Genomic DNA, 22,727 nt, shown 5'->3' on the forward strand with positions numbered 1-22,727 from the left:
AACTACTTGCACACCGCCTTCAAAAACTGACAACCTCACAACGGATTCCGGCAATAGCATCACACAATAAGGATAGACTAACTGACTTAGATTTGATTAATGAAAGGTTCAAGGAATACTTCTCAGAACTGTATAGATCAGAATACAATCCCTCTGCTCTCCCAACCCTTTAGATATATTTTTCAAAAACGTTAACCTTCCTAAACTCTCAATGGAAGACAGAGAATACCTGGAAGCCGACATTACAATGTTAGAAGTTGCTAATGCGATCAAATCACTTAATAGCAATAAAGCCCCAGGTGAAGATGGATTCTCTGTAAATTTTTACAAAGCTTATATGGAGGATGTCCAAGATAAACTTATCAGGAAGCTAAAAAAAGGGCTCGTTCTCTACTTAATTCAATACCTCCCCAATAACTTTAATATCCAAACCACACAAAGACCCACTAGAATGTAGCAGCTTCAGACCAATACAACTTTTAAATGTAGAAAATAAAATTTTAGGTAAAATTCTTATGGGAAGACTAGACAAAGTGTTAGATAAATTAATTCACATTGATCAAATTGGTTTTATTAAAAAAAGACAGGTGGCGGATGGTATGAGGAAACTCATACATGCCTTTCATTATGCCAACAATTCTCCATCTCCAACACTGGCGGTGTCCCTGGATACGGAGAAAGCATTTCACCGCATAGAATGGGTATATCTTTTTAGAACACTTACTGAGTTTGGCATAGGACCCCAATTTATTGAAAACATATCATTACTATATAAATCTCCTAGTGCCAAAATCTGTACAAATGGCCATATCTCGGTAGCTTTCCCGCTCTATCGAGGGACCCGCCAAGGTTGTGTTGTATCCCCTTTACTATTTGTTTTATCATTAGAGCCCCTAGCATGCTTAATTAGAGCAGATTAAAAAATTCAAGGGATTCATATAGGCAAAGAAATGGTCAAACTAAATATTTTTGCAGATGACATACTTCAAATAGTTACAAATCCCCAAATCTCATTACCAAAGTCATTACCATGTCCTACAGACAATCTCTAATTTCAGTATCATATTTGGGTATAAAATAAATTGGGAAAAATCTGAGCACTGCCCCTGAATGTACATTGTAATATCTCAAGCATCACATGTCTCCCATTTAAATGGTCTCCAGCAGGTATCAAATACTTAGGAATTATGCTAAAAACACAACTGAACCAAATTCCTGAACTTAATGTGTCCAACCTAATTAAAGAAATAACAGAAGACTTAGAGAACTGGAAACATCTCCCACTCTCACTATGGGGGAAAACTGACACAATAAAAATGAATATCCTTCCTCGAATCACCTATGTCTTTAGTGCTATACCCCTTTCTTTCCCTACAGAACATTTTAAAAAACTTAATGTTCTTGGAAATGGAACGAAAAACCGCCTCGGATAAACCGATCTAAGCTTATGTTAGATAGAAACAAAGGCGGCCTTGGCCTCCTGGATGTTTATAAATATTACATCGCATTTAATGCAAGGTTTCCACTTACATGGGCCTATAAAAGAGAACATAATCACACCGCCTGGGAAAACACAGAGCAGGACATACTATTGATGAACAAATGTCCACTATCTTTAAAATCTTCATGGTATTTTCCTAAATATCAGTAGAACATGAAGAATCCTATTTTACAATTTTCATGCAAAATTGCTTCTATCCTGCATAAAACACTAGACTTTGACGGAATGAAATCACCACAAACTCCCCTTTGGAATAATGGGAGATTTTTGAATAATGGTAAACACTTCTCAAATAAAGAATGGGAAACGAAAGGCATAAATACTTTTTCGGATCTACTTGATGATGTCCACCAAATGAGATCATTCCAACAACTAAAAGACAAGTTTGGTTTATCAAACAAGGGCTTCCTGGTATACTTACAAATTAGATCTTACCTCCTAAAACACTTAAGAAACCCAACCCCTTCCCCAAAGCAGTGTATAATAGAAACACAACTACGAAACATAATTGACTCTGAGAGACATATCGCCAGTCAGTTATACAAGATTCTAAATTATTCTGGTACTTCAATCTATCATGCTTTAGAGTTGACCTGGGAAAAGGAACTAGGTGAACAACTACAACCAGAAGCTTGGGCTAAAATCTGGGAAAATATGCACAGAGTGTCCAACTCCGTCCAGAATAAACGAATTAATTTCAAATTACTACACAGAGTGTATTTAACTCTCAGGAAAATAAAACTAATGCAACTTAATAACTCTGACTTATGTTGGCATTGCAAAAAAGAAAGTGGACATGTGCACTTTTGTGCATATGATCTGGAAGTTTCCAAAACTAGTAAGGTACTGGTCAATGATAATTAATATTGTGTCATCCATTGCAGGAATCATAGTCCCACTTGATCCCAAGATCTGTATCTTGAACTATTTGGACACCATACCCGGAGACAAATATCAAAAAACACTGATATCTATAGCATGTACGTGTGCTAAACGCCTTCTTGCTCTTAATTGGAAAAACATTGATGCTGTGTCAGAGCAACTATGGCTTAAAACATACTTTGAAATGTTAATGTTAGAAAAAATTAGTTGCAATGAAACACAGTTTAAGGATAAAGCTATGTGGGAGAAAATTACTAAAATAATTGCCAATTTCAGTGGTTAAAGATTCAGTACAATGAAAAGCATGTTTTTCAATCTTGTTGCACTGTTTTAGCAGTAGGTATGTTGATGTAAAATTACCCCCTCACCCTGCTGGGTGCTGGCTGTGCCCAAAGAGAGTGCAGTAGAACAATTATAACATGTCAAATGATACATCTGAAGTAGAAAAAATGACACTCCTGACATTAACATTTCAGTGAACAATTTATGACTGAAATAATACAGCATTGAATGGGATCTTTAAGAACATAGTGGAGCAGAGGGATACACAAGTGGGCCACCCCATAAGATGATGATATGATACTGTAGAAATGGATACATGGGCAGGTTGAAACATACATATTATTATTATAATGATTATTATCTTTTATTAATCGTTTTGTGTGGTTTTGTATCTTCTGCCTTCCTGTACCACTCGGCTCTGGGCTTTATGGGTGAACCCATGGGTCATCTTGCATGGGAGCTGTTGTATGGATATTGGTATGGATGTAGTGACTGACTGCAGTTTGCCCTTGTCCCTGCTCTGTCTGGCTGCTATGGCATGTTGATATGTACTGTGGTTGGTAACATGAACATAGTATATAGTGCACCGTGTAGAATATATGGTTTAGTCTATACTGCGCTGGTTGTGTGGCTTATATGGTGTGGACCGGGAACATGGAGGTTCCAACCCGCAATATGCACTGTCTGATAGAGGGGAAAGACGTAGAAACCAATGTTGTACTAGCTTCACACATTTTAAATAAATAAATAAATAAATAAATAAATAAATAAATAATTTTAAAAAGGGAGGAAAGAAGTGATAACGTGGTTGTATCAGTTCGAAGTGTATTGTGATGTCTATATGTACATAGCAATATAGATTGAGCTGACCTTGTTAATGGTGAGGGTATGTATGTACTGTTTTTCTGCTATTTCTTATTTTTCCTTTTTTTTTTTTCTGGGCAATCAGTCTGGGCACGTGTAAAGATGAGGTGAACCTCAAAAACATGACCCTCAGGGGGGTAAGTGAACATAAAAATATGTATATAAATAATGTACACTCACTGGCCACTTTATTAGGTACACCTTGCTAGTACCGGGTTGGCTTCTGCTGCTGTAGCCCATCTCCTTCAAGGTTCGACGTGCTGTGCGCTCACTGTATATTTTCTCTTTTTCGGACCATTCTCTGTAAACCCTAGAGATGGTTGTGATTGAAAATCCCAGCAGATCAGCAGTTTCTGAAATACTCAAACCAGCCCGTCTGGCACCAACAACCATGCCACGTTCAAAGTCACGTAAATCACCTTTCTTCCCCATTCTGATGCTTGGTTTTAACTTCAGCAGATCGTCTTGACCATGTCTATATACCTAAATGCATTGAGTTGCTGCCACGTGATTGGCTGATTAGATATTTGCATTAACATGCAGTTGAAGTGGCTGGTGAGTGTATATAAATATATCAAATAGTAAAGAGAACATAAATAAACCAGACTGATGAACTTGGAATTAGTGTTAGCTATTTCTTAGCCAAAAGGGCCAGTAAAATAGTCATCAGTCTCTCCTCTCTCGCTGCACTCTCTTTCTCTCTACGCTCCTCTCTTTCCTTGTATTCTCTCTCTCTCCCGCTGCTCCGCTGCCAGTCTGTTCTCCCTCTGTCGTCTCTCTCTCTCCAGCCTCTCCTCTCTCTATAATGCCTTCATCTCACGCTCTTCATCTCTATCCCCTGTCTTCCTCTCTCTTCTCCATCTCCCGGAGCAACACCAGCCAGTCTGGCTCCTTGCACTTCCTAACTGGTGTGTCCTCCTCCTCAAAAGCTGCCTGTCTTTTGCCCTGTGCCTGTGGTGGAGGAGAAACCGCTGCTGTGTCCTCGGAGGAAATAGAAGAAGGAAAATACTAAATAGAAATACAACAAATATAATATTGGAGCAAGAAAATAGGAAATATAAGAAGGAAAATACAAAAAAGTGGTGAAATTAAATAAATATTAAAATAAAATAATAAATCTGTGATTTGTGAGCAAAATACTAAATATAACTAATAAATTAAGTACTAATTAAATAATTTAAACAATATTTATTTGTGTCCATTTACTATTTGAGAAGGTGGCACACAGGGGCCCCATAGGTTTTGCTCCTGGGGTGAAAATCTTTATTGCTATTCGGGGACAGAGAGCGAATTTTCCACTTTTTCTCACATTTTTATTACTTTTTTCACACTTGCTGGTTAGGTAATTTGGCCACCTTCTTTCTGACAGGAGATTTTGTGGGTTTTTTTGCCCACTCAGGAGTAATCATAACTGTTATTAGATAACCATTGTTAAATTGCTAATGTTATTTGTATGATCCCAAATACAACTTGGTTGTATTTCGCCCTGAGATGAATGGCCTGTCTTGTCATTATGTCATGTTATAACGTGATCAAACTAGTGGGTCACTGGTCATCTCGAGCCTCTACATCCATGAAGATCTGCAAGATCTTTGAGTATCGCAGCCAGTTACCAAAGCAAAATTATTCCAATGGATTTTTGTTGGAAAATGTGGTAGCAAGGTCAACCATTTTCATAAAGTCTATGAAAAACGAGCATTTGCAAGCTATACTTGTACTGGAACAGACTATACAACTTAGCCCAGCAGCAATGCCATGTCTAGGTGTCAAAGAATACAGGTCACGTAATTTAAAGCCAAGTTCAATGGATCAGGACATGATTTTTTATAGCACCGAACAGTACTGTATCCACCTATGCAAAAACAATTCAGACCATTCTTCTATACTTCATTATGAATGGCAAAAGGCTTTTTTGAGTGAGTGAAAGGTTGAGCATAGATTTACACGTTGGAAATACACCTTTCACTGAAAGATGTGACCTGCAGTATGCAAAGAACAATGCTTCTTTATAAGCTTTTCTAATTTTGAGGGCGCAGTATTTCTGGCTTAAAAACTTTGTAATGACTACTGGGATTTGGCTAATTTCTGATATTAAAATTATTTCAAACTCCTAAAGCAAATGTCAAGTTCTTCCCCACCAAACTCAGCAAACCATGGACCTTGTTTTGTGCATGGGGGCATTGTCATGCTGAAACAGGAAAGGGCCTTCCCCAAACTGTTGCCACAAATTTGGAAGCTCACAATTCTCTAGAATGTTATTGTATGCTGTAGTATTAAGATTCCCCTTCATTGGAATAAAGGGGCCTAGTTGGCACTATGTGGGCCAGTTCAGATGGCACTAAGCATTCTGCCAGAGTCAGATTTGTCTGTGAAACCTCCAGATATTGAAGTGTGATTCATCACTGCAAACAATGCTTTTCCACTGCTTCAGAGTCCGAACTACCTCTTTGCAGAGGTAGTTTGGAACTCTGCAGTGAGTGTTGCAACCGAGGACAGATGATTTTTAGCGGTCCTATTCTGTGAGCTTGTGTGGTCTACCGCTTCCCAGATGAGCTACTGTTGCTCCTCCACATGTTCACTTCACAATAACATCACTTACAGTTGACTGGAACAGCTCTAGCAAGGCAGAAATTTGACAAACTTGTTTGAAAGGTGGCATCCTATGACAGTGCCACATCGAAAGTCACTGACAACCCATTCTACTGCCAATGTTTATCAATGGACATTGTATGGCTGTATGCTTGATTTTATGCACCTGTTAACAATGGGTGTGGCTGAAAGAGTCGAAACTCCTAATTAGAAGGGGAAGTGTAGTGTAGCATGGGATTCAAGACCTTGCTCCAGGCATAATTTCTTCATATCTGTCATTGGACTTTGCTTGTAGACTCTCCTCTTCAGCTCTCCCCACAGGTTTTCAAGTCATAGGACTGCGATCATATTTGAACATTGATTCTTTGGTCATTAACCCTCTTTTATGGATTTGTAGGCAGGGGTACAGGGGTGTAGGTGTAAGTTTGACATTGTGGGGGAGACACATTTGTTCCCTAACCCCTACCCCTGCCCACCCCCACAAAAAATATTATCTTAAGAAAAACACATTTTCAACATACAAAAATGCCAAGTTACTCACACATACAAAGCGCTATACATTATTGAAATCTAGGCCTGCCATTGAAAGTACAGATACAAGAAACAATATTGGCTATCTTAGCTTACACAAATGAAACAATGCTGCTATCCAATGTTTCCTAAATTATTTCAAGTAACTTGGCCCTGTGTTTCTTCATCTTACCATCTGAACACCATCTGTTTTTGTTCAGATATCATTCATCCTTTCACTGTGTTTTTGATAAGAAATTGATAACAGTAATGCATATAAATGCATGTGAGGTCCAAGTGAGAGGTCAGCACAGTAAAATGAACTGTTATTGTAGAGAGTGCTGCCTGCTCACATATGTGCGTGTGTGTATGTGTATGTGTGTCTGCATGAGAGTGTGGATACCCGACCCGGGTCCAACAGGACCCGACGGGACCCGACGGGTCCCGACGGGTTTGGGTCGGGTTGGACCGAATATTTATTAAGATAATTAAGATTAATTTGAATTGCATGGCTTATTTAATTCAATAAAATAACTTGATATCTTGCCTGTGCAAAAAAAAGCAATCGACCAAGGAAGAAGTCAAGCGAAAGCTCATCGGGAGAGCTAATTATTACCGAAAACCATGGCAAATCACCAGTATGGAAACACTTCCACTTGGTCGCAACTGTGGAAGCGAAACAGCCAATTGGTTTTGTTAAATGCAAAACATGCAGCGTTGTAATGAAATATGACAGCAAAAAGACAGGAAATTCGTCCCTGCAGCGTCATCTGGACCGAGGGTGCACCATAGCAAGTACAAGTCAAACTGCAATCACAGCCTTCATTACTGCCTCAAAGCAAATACCTTCAAAATCAAAATCCAAAATAATCGACAAATGTGTCGATTACCATACTTATGGCATGTTTAACTAACGTTTGCAACAATGTTTGGCTAACGTTTTTACCTTGTCGATAGAAGCTAGCTAGCTAAGCAAGGCTAGAATGGTTTGCTGATGGTGGTTACTTAGCAACTGTATCAGTGAGTCTGCTGTTTACAGCCAGCAGCAGCGCGTTGGAAAGTGACAGACGTCTTTCCCCCACACTCCATTGTTTGCAACAAAGCTAGCATTACATACTTATCTACTTAACATCAATGATTTTAGGCAGCGAGCTATGTATATTTTAAATTGCAATGGGTTTGGTTCGGTTCGGACACCAAAATACAGAATGCTCGTTGGGCTCATGTCGAGTCGGGTACTATTCTCTCGGGCTCGGCTCTATTTTGAATGCAAATATCCAGGCCGAACCGCACTCTAATCTGCGTGTGAAGATGTTGGTTAAAGAGTTTCCTCACACTACCCTTGAAATTCCTTTGTAAGCTTTGATAACTAATAAAAGGGATGCAACATAGAGCTACAGCCTCAGTCTGTGTATGCAAATTACAGTAGCCTACTTACTGCCTACAAGCCTGATGTACAGCACCCTGACACCTGAGCGTAGGTCTGAGTACACAGCAAGTTAAAACCAAGTTGTTTGATTGTTTCTAAGCAAATTTAGTTTAGGTGATAATTAACCATAATGAACACATTTTGTACATAGAAGTATTCCAAAAGAACACCATTTGACTGAAATACAGGGCTTAGTTAAAAAAAAGAGAATGTGTAAATAAAGAATATTTGTTTTGTGGGGGTCAAATTTTACTGCTTTGTCCAATCCACTCCAGACTTTTATGCTGGTGTGTATACATCCTGAGATACGATTGGAAAAGGAAATCTGGATTCGTCCACTCTGAGAAATACATATAATCACTACAGCATAAAAAAAAATACTAAATGATTATTGGATTTCTTTGTTGTTTTTCAGAATAAATATGCTTGTATGTTTACAGAGAGAGACTCCCATCATTTTGGTACAAATATGCTCTTTATTTCAAGCTTTGAACCATGTCTGTACTGTATATAATCTCATTAAAAACTTACAAAGTACTGTCTATAAGTCATTCATTCAAATCTAGGCCTGCTATTAAAAGTATTGATATCAAAATGACGCCAAGTTACTGTACTACAAACAATATAGGCTATCTTGCGTCACAGAAATTAAAGAAGCTGTATTCCAAAGCTTCCCAATGTCTCCTAAATTGTTTGAAATGAGTAAGTGATAATAAGAATTCATGTATAAATGTAGGCTCTGAGAGACATACACATGTCGCACTCGCAGAATGCAGAATGACGAGACAAGTCTTGCAGTGCCACCTATTTTAATGAAAAGCAGCAGTTTTTTTGCACTGCAAAGAAAACATTATAGCTTTTAGCTGACGAGTAAAGCTTGCTATGAAGCACGTTACAGTACGGTTCTGTATCGCAGTCTTTTTCTCTAACAGAAATGACTAATGTGATGTAAAAATGGGGCTTCATTACTTTTCAAGGCATAAATAAGCATCATAACATGGTTCGTGAAGAACCCACAGTAACGTTGCTAAGGGCATTCTCTGTCATCATCTCGTTTTGAGATCCACATATGGGGGAATGACATCCGGTCATGACTCCTCAGAAGCATCCAATTGCACCAAGTCTGGCTCTGACAGACAGTAGTGCGTCCAATGCTACAGGAGGCACCGCCCTCCTGTAAGAGCATATAGGACGCTGCAGCGCTACTACTCATCAGTTGACATTCGCTTCTCGCGATCATCCAAACTGAGCTCACATCCTCGACCTTGCATCTCACAAGAACCTTATCACTTAACTGTCCGCAGGGGGATCGGCCTCCGCCGGACGTGAAAGGTTGGAGAGTTCAGTCAGTGCTATAAAGCCCGCTAGTTTGCCGCACTCACTCACTAGCTTCCTTCTGTATCGGGCAGCCTACGCCTTCGATACACCTCCCTGCTAGCCAACCACGCTAGCCTGTTAGTGCTTAAAGGCAGTCACACACGCTGCCTTTATTCACTTAGCCAACCTGTTAGCTCCCCGCTACAAGGCTCTTTCTAAGCCCGTTCGACAGGCCTTTCTAAGGCCTGTCTGACCGGCTTCCCTGCTGGGGGGGCTAAGTCCATGTTCTGAGGTGACCAGCCCTGTGGACACATGTTTGTCTCCCCTCTCCAAGAAGAGGAGACTTCAAGTTTAGGGGGACGGCCCCGCTCCCCCCAGGGGTTCCCACCCCTATGTTCGCTGTGGTCAGGGCACCAGTTCCCGTGTCCCCCCAGCCTTAGTCCCCCCTCTCAATGCCCCGAGAGGGAGACTCTCTTCTAGCCACACAGGTAGTGTTACCCACATTCAGTGTGCAGAACAACAACAGGCCATTTCTAATAAAGGCTTCCGCCCAGAAAGGCCAAATGAATAAATAAATAAAAATAAAAAACTGTGTGAAAAGATTCTCTTTAAAACACGAGGCCTCCCCTGGTTTTTCCCACTAGGTGGAGCGCCGACACCATTATTCAACTTGGCCTCACCCGGCCAAATTTCCCCACGGTCCTCAACACCGGTAGGGGCACTCACAAGCCACATCATTGCTTGGCAGGCTGCATCAGCCCCAGAATGGGTTCTGAGCACATTAGCCAAAGGCTACAGACTCCAGTTCAGAGTGAAACCACCACGTTTCAACGTCATTTACTCTCGAACCAAAGAGAGTATGGCCCATGTTTTAGAGGAGGAAATCTCTTCTCTCTTAGACAAAGGGGCGATCCGTGTGGTTCAGCGAGATCAAGCCCAACACGGCTTTTACTCTTGCCACTTCCTGGTTCCAAAGAAGGAAGGCTCCCTATGTCCGATCTTGGATCTCAGGGTGATGAACAAACCTTTGAGGCAATACAATTTCAAAATGTTAACGTACAGCACCCTTCTATGCTCAATACGTCAGAACGATGGTTCACATCAATCGATCTGAAAGATGCCTTTTTCCATGTGGGCATCTATCCCCCTCACACAAAATTTCTCCGCTTCGCCCATCTCGGTGTTTGCTACGAATACACAGTTCTACCCTTCAGCTTCTCCCTAAGCCCACAGGTGTTCTGTCTTTGTGTAGAGGCGGGTCTGGCTCCGTTGAGACTAATGGGAGTCAGAATTCTGACATATCGACGATTGGCTCATCATCGCCAATTCGAAAGTCAGAGTTGTGCAGGACACACAGCTAGTTCTGACACATCTGCCGTCTCTTGGTTTCAGAGTGAACCTCCCCAAGAGCAATCTCTCCCAGAATGTAACGTTCTTGGGACTGGACCTAAACTCTGTGCCGATGCGAACTTAGCTATCAACAGATTGCATCGTATCACTCAGAGTCTGTCTCTCTCCGTTCAAACAGGGCTCAAGAGTACAGTATCGCACGTGCCTCAGGCTGCAAGGTCTGATGACTTCAGCCTCTCAGGTCCTCCCACCGGGGCTATTAAGAATGTGGGGCTTTATGAAGTGGATATCATCCCTTCACCTCAGCCCCGTGGGCGATCTCCATCACCGCCTCTAGGTGACACGCGAGTGCTACCAAAATCTGCGTCACTGGGAAAGCACGGACTTTTACACTCAGGGAACCCCTCTCGAGATCGTTCTCAAGTGGAAAGTCGTGACAACAGACGCGTCCCTCTCTAGGTGGGGTGCTACTCAGGAGGGACGTATTGTGAATGGGACGTGGCCAATCCAACTACGCTTAGCTCACATCAATTATCTTAGAGCTACTAAGCATTTGGATAGTTCTAAGATATTTTCTCCCCCGCCTAAGGGGACATCATGTGCTAATCCGCTGCGACAACACAACCGCAGTTGCATATGTCAATCGGCAAGGTGGAATGCGCTACCTCCACCTCTTAACTCCACTGTCTAGCCCACAGACTGCTGGTCTGGAGCAGTCGTCACTTTCTGTCGATATGCGCGACCCATGTTCCAGGCATTCTGAACGCGGGCGCGGATCTGTTGTCAAGAGGAAACCCACTTTATGGGGAATAGTGGTTGGATCCCCAGATTGTGGAAATGCTGTGGCAGAGATTCAGCCGTGCGGCCGTAGATCTCTTCACCTTGCACGGCAACGCCCACTGTCCTATGTATTTCTCGTTACGGGATGAGAACGCGCCTCTCAGCGTGGATGCACTGGCCCACCCATTGCCCGATATGCTCCTTTATGCGTTTCCTCCCCTCGCTCTTATCTCTCCCACTCTAGCCAGAGTGAGAGAACAGAGCTTGACACTGATCCGAAATCGCCGTAGCTGGCAGAGATTATCACTCTCCTTTATGCACAGCCATGTGCACTCCCGTTATGCACAGACCTACTGTCTCAGGCGAACGGGGAAATATACCAACCCTGTCCGGAGCGATTAGCTCTTTGGGCTTGGCCCGTGAGAGGTATAACCAGAGACTGTAAAAAATATGGACAAAGCTACTGTGATGTCACCCATTGACTCTCCGTAGGTCTCTAAAATACGTTTTGAAACTCAATGGCCATGTTGTCGATTTGGAGCCAAAACCATAGAGTTAAGCGGCTCTGTGATTTTTACAATGTGATTGACAGTCCGGTGCGGAAAAGCCCATCAACCTGAACGAACGATTGCAGAACGAACTTGAGTTATGTTTTAAAGTATATTATCAAATGTTTACGGAGTTTAATTTCCATCTGTGACTGTACTGTGTCATGTAATCACGTTATATGTATGAGATTAATAATACAATTATGTTCAGTTATCTTCAATTTATGTTTCTCAGCAAAACAAATATGTGACGGGTGCTGGAGAAAAGGTCCGCAAGTCGCAAATCTTGAAATCGCGCTAGGAGGCAAAAAAGGTTTTTAAATTTTTTTTTTACTGTTTTCCTTTTTTTCATATTACGAAAGTTAAAGTGTTGAAGAAGTCACTCAATAGAATAAACAACATTTTTAGGGTCATTAAATACTTTATTATTAAATAGTCGGCTTGTTTTAGTGATTCTTACAGCCGGGTTTTGGAGGCGTGATGGGGGTGCAGTTTAATTAGCATGTTTGATTTCGTTGTCACTTTGTTTCGGTCAAGCCACCGCCCATAAATAAAGCTGTGTGGTAGTAGCCTATGTTTGTTTACTCTGTGAGGTTGCTACAATGGCGGACGCTCAATCAGTAGGTGAGAGTATAAGCTTTCTAACGATGTATAACATGTCTAATTTTGCTTTTGGAATAGCGTTTTATAGGTTAGCGTAACCGAACATTTTCTTACCATGGCATTCGCTCTATATATGGTAGCATTAAAAGACGTTGCACCTAACGAAACGTTGTCAACGATTTTTCGTAATTCCTTGGAAAATACCATTATTATTGAGGACTTCTGGGCACAGCCATATGTTTGCTGATAGACCTATCTGACATCGTTTTCTGGAGCAAAACAGAAGCGGATAGAACTGTCATTGATTTACTGTCTGTGTCTCCATCTACTGAACATAGATAAGATTTCATCATTGCTATGTAAGTCTTACTGCTCAAAATATTTCGGTTATATACGTTATTTTAGAAATTGAGTGTCTTTAAATGGGTTAGTGGTATTGTAATGTTTAAATTATATCTATGTTTCATCTTAAACCTTCATAAGGGGCTCATATGCTTTACAATGGACAAAAAGCATTATATTCCTTTTTGGAGAGATTTTGGATTTGTTTCTGGACCCTTAGCTATTTTAGACCAGTGTTAATAATTTAGACATTTTGGGTAGATTTGGAGATTCTGGGTACACTGCTTAGTTTTTGCTTCATAGATCTTTAGTAGTTCTACATATCCACCCTTAGATTTTATGAACTTGTGGTCAAGAAGTTTTTGATCCAGGATGTATACTTCAACCCGCAATCTCACAGTATTTCATTGCGAACTAAAAAAGGAGCAAATTCATTTTAGATTTTTTTGCCTTGACCATTGCATTTGTGGCACTTTATTTCTTACAAAATTATGAATATAAAGTAATCTAAGCTAGTATTATAAATGGTACAAATGTATTGCTTCATTTAAAACATTTTTCTAGTCTCTGTGGTGTTCACATCTGGAGTTATAAAGATTTAAATAGGGTAACCCCTAAATGGGCAAGGATTTACAGGTACTCTAGCGGGGGAGTGGTTGGGGTGGAGTTAACTAGCTATTGTTCCCACCCATTATCTCCCTGTGAGAAGTGTGAAAAGTTCAAGATCTTTCAAGGGGATTTTCTCTGCTACTTGATTTTAGGAGTACCAACATTCAAATAAGCATATCTTCAACTATTTTCAGATTTCAAAGTATAACACATCATTTGAAAGTTTATAATCTGCACTTTCATAATCTGTAAAAAACTGAAAAATGACCTTGCCCTACTTGAGGACCAAAACACCAGCACCTGTCACATATGCTTAGCTAGCATATCAGCTTGCCAGTGAGCTAGGTAGGTTATCCATGGTTAGCTCACGCATTAGCAATATGAACCACAGGGGAAGAACATCGACAACACTGATGGTCAATCAATCAGAGATGTGTAGGCTACTGGTGATTTGACTAGGCTAATTTTCATATAACTGTCTGGTAGACCTGCTGTTAACAGAGAAAGTTATCGTCGTAGGTTCTCGCCACAGTCAGTTAATGAGCCAGTAACTGCTACTACTCCATCGCCGTTTGTGGTGTTCACTTGCTGGGTGACGCTAGCTGACCGATTGTTCGCAAGTCACTTTTTACCGAATAAAAATTAACACTGTCAGCGGTGATTAACAAATCTAAGTATTTTAATAACTGATCTGCAGGCGTGTAAATATGACAACGCACTTTGTACAGCAAGTTTTCCACCTGGTGCATGAAGACAAAAATAATGTACATTGAATTTCTAATTATTATTAGGCTTTTTTTTTTTGTAGATCATCAAAACCAATGGAGAAAAGCCAATATACGCAAGGAGCCCCCAGGTCCGATTCTGAGAACCACTGTCTTAAATGCTCTTGTCAGTCTCTTAAATGTTAAAAACGTTCCTTTCTAAATGCCAGTCTTACAAAGATGGTTAATTTCGTTAAATTCTGTGTGTGTGATTTCATCGTGTGTGGTATGTGTGGCAAGCTGAGTGCCACCGCTCAGTTTAACAGACAAGAGAGAGACGAGATTTATTTTCAGGACGAGAATGCGTCTTTTTTTAATTTTACGGCCGCCACGTGGTTTTCGGTTTCGCACCAAACAAAAATTTGTGCTACAGACTCTCGCAGCACTTCCTCCGTCCAGCACGTCCAGTCAGCACCCCATCTGCCTCCATAGACCACCTTTTAAGTGCCCAGGCTCACTGTCAAGGTAATCAGCACATTGTCAATCAATCAAACAATTAAACATCGGTGCTGATTAGCAATCCCCAACAGCTATGGCGCAGAGTCCGAGAGCCGCCCCGCCCACTCTCTCTCTCTGCAGCCAACGCAAAACCACGCCCACCCTACCACATACCCCCACCGCCCGACTTAGGCCGGGGAGCCATCCGGCCGATGACCGACCCGCCCCCCCCCCCCCCGCCCCCCCTTTGGGGCGAGAGAGGAAGTCCGCCCCCGTCCTATGAAACACCTTGAAATTAAAGGGCTGTAGATCCAGATACCAACGGGTGATTCGCGGGGTGGTATCCTTTGTGCGGTAGAGCCATTGGAGGGGAGCGTGGTCCGAACAGAGGGTGAATGGGCGACCCAGCAGGTAGTAGCGCAGGGACCCGACCGCACTCCTTTTCTACCGTACTGTACCTCGCCTCCCGCTGGGATAGTTTGCGGCTGATGTACAGCACCGGGCGATCGACTCCCTCCACCTGCTGGGTCAAAACAGCCCCCAGCCCTCTGTCCGACGCATCGGTCTGCAGCATTAAAGAAAGAGAGAAATTAGGGGTGAACAGGAGCGGCTCCCCGCAAACTCTCGCTGGCACAGCTCCGTCCACTGGACTGGATCTTAGGCACCTTTGCGAGTTAAATCAGTCAAGGGGCTGGTCAGCTGTGAAAACGCCGGAATAAACCGCCTATAGTAGCCGGCCAAGCCCAAGAACCTCATCACCTCTTTTTCGTCTTGGGTCGTGGACAGGTTGCAATCGCCGTGGTTTTATCCACTAGAGGTCACACCTGTCCACTTCCCAAGTGGTACCCCAAATACCGTACCTCCGCTCGGCCAATCGCACACTTCTTTGGGTTAGCCGTGAGCACCGCCCCCACATGCCGCATATACTGTGCTCAGCTGCTACTGTGGATGATAACGTCATCCAGATAGGCAGCAGCATACTCGGCATACGGACGCAGCAGCCGCATGCGGAGATACGGTATTTGGGCGCTGGAAGGTGGCTGGGGCCCCAAACAACCCAAACGGAAGTGTTCGGAATTGGCACAAACCGTCCAGAGCAGAGAAAGACGATTTCTCTTTGGACTTTGCAGACAAGGGAATCTGCCAATAGCCCTTAGTCAAATCCAGTGTCGAGAAAAAACGAGCCGTGCCCAGCCGATCCATGAGTTCGTCGACCCTAGGCATAGGATAAGCATCAAAACTTGACACAGCATTCACTTTCCTATAGTCCACACAGAACCGAATAGAGCCATCCGGCTTACTTACCAGCATGATGAGGCTATTCCAGGCACTGTGGGACTCCTCTATTACGCCCAACTCCAGCATGGCCTTTATTTCTGCCTGCACCAATTTCTTTTTGTGCTCCGGAAGTCTATAGGGACGGGAACGTACCGTCACTCCCGGGGGGGTGTCGATATGGTAGTGTATCTGGTTAGTGCGCCCTGGTAGGGGAGAAAACACATCCGCAAACCGTTTTTGCAACAGGGCAAGGTCTGCTCTCTGACTTGGTGAGAGGTGGCTATCGGAAAGGGGTGGGGTCTGATTGATTGAATTTGATACCTCCGGCCCCAGCTCGTCCCTCTCCTGATCCACCATTACCAGAGAAACAGCCACCACCTCTTTCCATGCTTTTAATAAATTGAGGTGATAAATCTGTTTCGCTCCCTCTCTATCAGCACGCTCCACCTCATAGTCAACCTCCCTAACTCGTCGTGTGACCACGAAGGGCCTTTGCCACTTGGCAAGTAATTTTGTACTGGAGGTTGGAAGTAATACCAGGACTTTATCTCCCGGCGAGAATTGTCGTAGTTTCGTCCCTCTATTGTAGTGCCTCTGCTGACGTTCCTGAGCCTCGAGTAAATTCTCCCGTGACAACTGACCCAGTGTATGGAGTTTTACTCGCAGGTCCATGACGTATTGCACCTCTGTTGTAGTCTGTATTGGGATCTGTTTGCTGTTAGTGTTTGTTTTGTGTTTCTGTGGGTTTATTGTTTTTCACAGCCTCCGTCCCAGTGTTTTCGTTCTCCCGGTCTCTTGTCTCCCCAGTGCCGTCTCTGTGTCTGTGTTCCCTGAGCTGCTTCACTCCCCTGTATTTGCGTGATTTCACTATTCGGCTGGTTCCGGGTTTTCGTGGTTTCCCCCTTTCTTTCCAGTCTCGTTTTACTTACTTCCTGCTTATATCTAGTTTTACTAATTTCTACTAATCCTTACTAATTTATAGATTGTAAAGTACTACCCTCATTAATATACTAACATTACATTACATTACATTACAGGCATTTGGCAGACGCTCTTATCCAGAGCGACGTACAACAAAGTGTATAACCATAACCAGGAACAAGTATGACGAAACCCCTAGAGAGAAGTACCGGTCCAAGTACAGGGAACAACCGCATAGTTCAACTTGGACCCTGGTGGTTAAACTGATTAACACTAACAACGAGAACGGCAACAACGCAATCTATGGAAAAATAAAAATAAATAAAAATACAAGTAGTCATTAAGACTGGCGCATCAACTAAGTCACCTATTAAACAGCTGCCTAGTTACACCCCTAAGTTTAGTCATTTACAGGGGGGGAAGGGAGGGATGGGGAGAGGTGCAGCCTGAAGAGGTGGGTCTTCAGTCGTCGTTTGAAATTGTTCACAGTCTCAGCTGTTCTGACCTCCACAGGGAGGTCATTCCACCATCGTGGGGCCAGAACAGACAGGAGACGTGTTCTGGAAGTGCAGGTGCGAAGAGGGGGAGGTGCTAGGCGTCCTGAGGTAGCAGAACGGAGGGATCTGGCTGGCATGTAGGGTTTGAAAATCTTGTGAAGGTATGCTGGGGCTGATCCCTTGACTGCCTGGTATGCTAGAACCAATGTTTTGAATTTGATGCGAGCTATAACAGGCAGCCAGTGGAGGGTAGTGAGCAGGGGAGTTACGTGGACGTACATGTGAATATTACTAATGGACTAACAAACACTAGTTTTGGGTTTTTGATAGTTTAGATCACTATACTATTACATTAACCATTCTCCCCTTTTCCATGCTGCGCTGTAGCTCCGCCCCTTTTCTTTCTAGTCTGCCCTAACGCTGAGTTCTGTAATTGCCTGCACCTGTCTCTTGCTCTAACTGCACCTCTCTCTCTCTGCACGTGTTTTACCTGCTAAACCCAGGCCGTCTGTTATCATTGTTGTCTATGTGATTCCAGTCTGCGTTTTGTCAGTTCCCTGTCATTAAATTAGTTATCCTAATCTTCTTCACCTGGATGTTGTTTGTTACTCCGCCCTCACTCACGTAACCCCTCCTTGATTGTTACCTTCCCCAGTGTATAAATGTCAGTCTTTTCCACCCGCTTCCTTTCAGAATGTTCATCATATTCACTGTGCCGATGTTTTGTAAGCCTTTGTTTATTGAGATTCCTGAGACGCCCTTTCCGTACGACTTCGAGTTTGCCTGCCCCTTTTGTTTGATTGCTTTCTGGTTTGACCTTTGCTTTGTTGTGACTTCTCTTTTGCCTGTTCCTTTGTACCTTTGCCTATCGGATCTCCTGGTTTTTGATTTTTTGCCTGTTTACCACTATTCTTTTGGAAACTCGATTTTGTACCGTCCTCTCTCTGATTACCTGGCTCTGAACTTGAACTGAATAAAGACAACGTTTTTTGGATTTCCCTGGTCTGCGTTTGGGTCCTTACACAGGACATAACCTCATTTTTTCTGGGGCTTGGACCATCCTCCCAGCTTTCTTTAACTAGGTCCAATATTCCCCGAGGTTTTCTACCGAATAATAGCTCAAAGGGAGAAAATCCCGTGGAGGCCTGGGGAACCTCCGGCACTGCAAATAATAGAGGGACTAACCATTTATCCCAATTTCGGCTATCGTCGTGAATGAGCTTTCGAATCATGGACTTCAGAGTTCTATTAAACTGCTCCACAAGCCCATCTGTTTGGGGATGGTATACACTGGTTCTAATAGAGCGAACGCCCAATAATCCGTATATCTTATTTGGTGTACGTGTGCGCAGGAACGCCCTCTACCAGGTCACTTTATGGAAATAAGTGGCAGGTATTTGAAGGATGGTGTACCTCTTCAGTCAGTGCCTTACCAGTGCTCTGTTACTGACATGCTGTACTTTTTACAGAACCTTATGGATAAAGGGAAATCCTTTTCAACTATTAAGGTCTACCTGGTAGCTATCACTGCTTGTCATGTTGGTTTCAAAGACTATGAAGTGGGGCAACACCCCCTCATTCGCAGGCTTATGAAGGGGGGTCGCCATTCTCTGCCTGTTGCTAAAAAGCACATCCCTCCTTGGGATTTATCACTGGGGCTGGAGGCTCTGTCTCTACGACCATTCGTAGACAGCATTGCTGCTCACTCTAGCTTCGGCTAAGTGAGTCCGTGACCTCCATGCGCTCTCAGTGCATCCCTTGTGCGCAATGTTCTCCCCTAATATGGATAGGGTTTCTCTTAAGCCCAACCCAGCCTTCATACCTAAAAGCTTCCCAGCTTTCGCATGTGCGGTGTTGGAGCTTGCTGCTTTTCACCCACCACTTTACTCCTCTCAAGAGGATCAAAGGATGCATTTGCTATGTCCTGTGCGTGTTCTCCACACGTATATGACAAGGACTAAGGTATTCAGAAAGAGTAACCAGCTCTTTGTCACCTGGGGCCCGCCCTGCAAGGGAAAAGTTATCTCTAAGCAACGGCTGTCTCATTGGCTAGTGGAAACTATTGCTATGGCATATGACTCAAAGGGGATAACACCCCCCTCGGGCCTGAGGGCTCATTCTACAAGGGGCATGACTGCATCGTGGGCCCTATTCCGTGGGGCCTCCTTGCAGGAGATTTGTTCAGCTGCAGGCTGGGCTTCTCCACATACCTTTGCTAGGTTCTACTGCCTGGACATCACCAGGACTCTGGTAGCCCATGCAGTTCTGGGGGTGAGCTCTGTGTTTAGTACTTCCTTATATGGAATGTGCCAGACACGCCCTCCCCTCAAGGGGGGAGGCTGCCCTTGCTGGCCTGACAGTTTCTCAGCTGTGAGCATAGGGCAATCTGGGAGTTGTCCATATCTCGCCATAGGTGGATATCGAAAAGAGATGATGAAAGAGAACTTTAGGTTACTATCGTAACCGCGGTTCTCTGAAACATCGAGTGGAGAGATCCACCAACACTGCCCTGCTTGCCGCACGCGAGAAGCAAATATATTCACTGATGTAAACACCTCACAGCTAGACCAATGAGGGTTTGTAGCTGGAGGGGAAGGCACCGCGTGTTTTCCTTTGGCTGGTGTGAGTCAAAAACGGAGATGTTATTTATTTTTCCTCTGTTCGGAAGAACAGGGCACAATTATACTTAAGAATGCACTGGTTCCGTCGCCACGGGTCGGATATGAATGCGCTGCTTCATATCCCACTTAGGACTGGCAGGCTATGCTGTCGTCAGAGATATATCTGACTTGTCGCCGGACTGTCAATATTCCAATGGGAGCATCAGAATATTCACAAATGAGCAGAACAACACATCAAATATATCCGTGACCACAGCAAGTAAACGTAACAGTTACTAGGGTTTACTCTCGTACTGATCTGACTCCAAATGAAATTATAATTTAAAATTTGGTTTTAACTATACGTGGAGCTTGGAGTGGTTATACTCGACTCTATCTTGTGCCATCATTCTTCAATATATGCTCCCGGGATTAGCACTATTGTTAAATCTCAGTTTGGTGAAGCCTACAGAGGGTAGGAGGCTGACCACCATAATACATGCTTTCCTTTGTGTATAGATAGTTATGAGCCCAGGACAGTGTGCATATATTGGGCTCCTTAAGGCGAATTTGACAAGAACCGGCGTATAACGCCCATGGGTCCTCTTAAGCCAAAACTCCAGAACCAATACAACACCAATCCCGTTAGCGGGCAGATCGTGGTCGCCTATCTAACTTGAGGACCTCACTAAAGACTTTCGCTGTACTAGACCCCTGATCAGTAGGTCCTAGTCAGAATTGTCCCCCTGAGTATTTAATCGGAATTTCGGCTGAAAAGAATATAAAATGGATTAGAGTAATGAAGCCCATGCAGGTTAAAAATAAGAAGAATTTATTAACAGGCAGGTAGGTCATTAGCTTCAAATTCACAGTCAATTTAAAATACGGAAGGTTTTAAAACATAAATACAGAGTAAAAAGTTCTTACCCAGCCTGTTCAGCTACACACGAAATCACAGAGTATGCGCAGTGTGGGAAGTCGATTGCGATCTTCCCCGACAGGATTGTCTCCCTTCCTTTTAAGCCAAATCCCGTGTTTGATCGAGGCGGCATTGCCATAAATTAACCTGGACGAATCATAAAATCTGGAATTTCGGCCCCCACCATTCGGAGGCTCAAAACAATTAGTGGGGAAATTGGAAAAAGGAGATGATTACCAGGGAGGACATTCTATTGTGATAGTTTCAGAAACTCAGGGAAAAACTATGTTTTATTAAATTTTATTTGGTATGAAACATATTTCATTCAATTTCTTGAATTTCCCTGTATACGTCCATACCAAACATGTCAAGGGGATGTAATATTATGGTGCAGTTGTATGAAAATACCCTTTTGTTGAACCATTTTACATGCAATCCATGTTATTACTACATAAGGCATAATACAGTAATATAATGAAAACATGTGCATGGTTTGTAAGGTTTTCCAGGGTTTGTAAATATGATAAACAGCTGGTTTAGAGTCCAGATCCAGAAAATAAATAAAAAGTGTAATGACAGAGGGGCCCACATAAGGGCACTGTGGTACTGTCAAGAGCAGTTGCCCCACCATTTTGCCAGAGGCCTGATGATCTTTTCACCCTTAATGGCCCCAACACACACACACCCACAACCATACACAAAGAGACTAGTTCCCCTTATCTTAGTCGTGTCCAGATGGCAACATTCCAGAGAGCCAACGGCCCGCTCACACAACCATAGGCAAATAGTCCAGTCCCCCTTATCAGTCTTGTCCAGATGGCAACATTCCAGAGAGCCAATGGCCTGCTCATCCAGAGGAAGTCCGAGTAACCTATTGTTTTATAACAAGGCTCTCGGGTTCTTTGAAGTACAGGATGAGTCCCAGCCTGCAGGCTCGTTCAAATGGCAGTCTTTTCTGGGTCCCAGTTTGACTCCCCTCTACACTGATGAGTAGTAGTGCTGCAGTGTCCTATATGCTCTTACAGGAGGGCGGTGCCTCCTGTAGCATTGGACGCGCTACTGTCTGTCAGAGCCAGGTGCAATTAGATGCTTCTGAGGAGTCATGACAGGATGTCATTCCCCCATAGGTGGATCTCTCCACTCGATGTTTCAAAGAACCGGGGTTACGATAGTAACCTAAAGTTTTCACACATGATAGTCCTTTTAAAGTTCGAACCAGAGTTTTCTTTGTTGTTACATTATATTGGTCCTGTTCGTTTCACATACCCAATATAAAGTGGACCTTTTGGGCGGATTTAGGCGGGAGTAAAAATAAATATATAGGCTGTATAAAAAAAACACAGCAAGGCAGTCAACATGGAGAATCATTGGCATTTAATCACGACCTTGTCGTTTATGTTCCTTTCGTGTTCCATTCAGCAACACTATGAGCAAATAAACCGTCATGAACATTTGTCAAGCACCCAGTCTGCGTGCAATTCACAACTTGGTGCGTAGATTCGCCAATCGACTTTCTGCTGTCTTCAAGGCCAGAAGGAGGCAATTGATGTTATATCGAATGATGACTCTGGAAGAGTATTACGGCAGAGTATCGAGGTAGGCATTCTTGATCGCCAGGATATAGCCTATAATCCTCGAACATTTCTAAGGAGTAGCCTAAATACATTTGCAAGCTGGCAACAGCAGCTCTAAAATAGAATGAGA

The 22,727-nt window shown here is 43.1% G+C and overlaps 1 protein-coding gene and 1 long non-coding RNA gene across 8 annotated transcripts in view; one reads left to right on the forward strand and one right to left on the reverse strand.

Annotated features, from left to right (window-relative positions):
• LOC135233747 (uncharacterized) overlaps positions 1 to 22,727 on the reverse strand; it is a 789,909-nt gene that overhangs the window by 258,523 nt on the left and 508,659 nt on the right. The window lies entirely within an intron of this gene.
• LOC135264493 (uncharacterized) lies at positions 13,370 to 13,793 on the forward strand. Its single transcript, XR_010332706.1, has 2 exons — positions 13,370 to 13,499; positions 13,634 to 13,793. It is a non-coding gene; the product is annotated as an uncharacterized LOC135264493 (long non-coding RNA).

Source organism: Anguilla rostrata, chromosome 10, assembly GCF_018555375.3.
Source record: "Anguilla rostrata isolate EN2019 chromosome 10, ASM1855537v3, whole genome shotgun sequence".
In the NCBI taxonomy this organism is placed as follows: domain Eukaryota; kingdom Metazoa; phylum Chordata; class Actinopteri; order Anguilliformes; family Anguillidae; genus Anguilla; species Anguilla rostrata.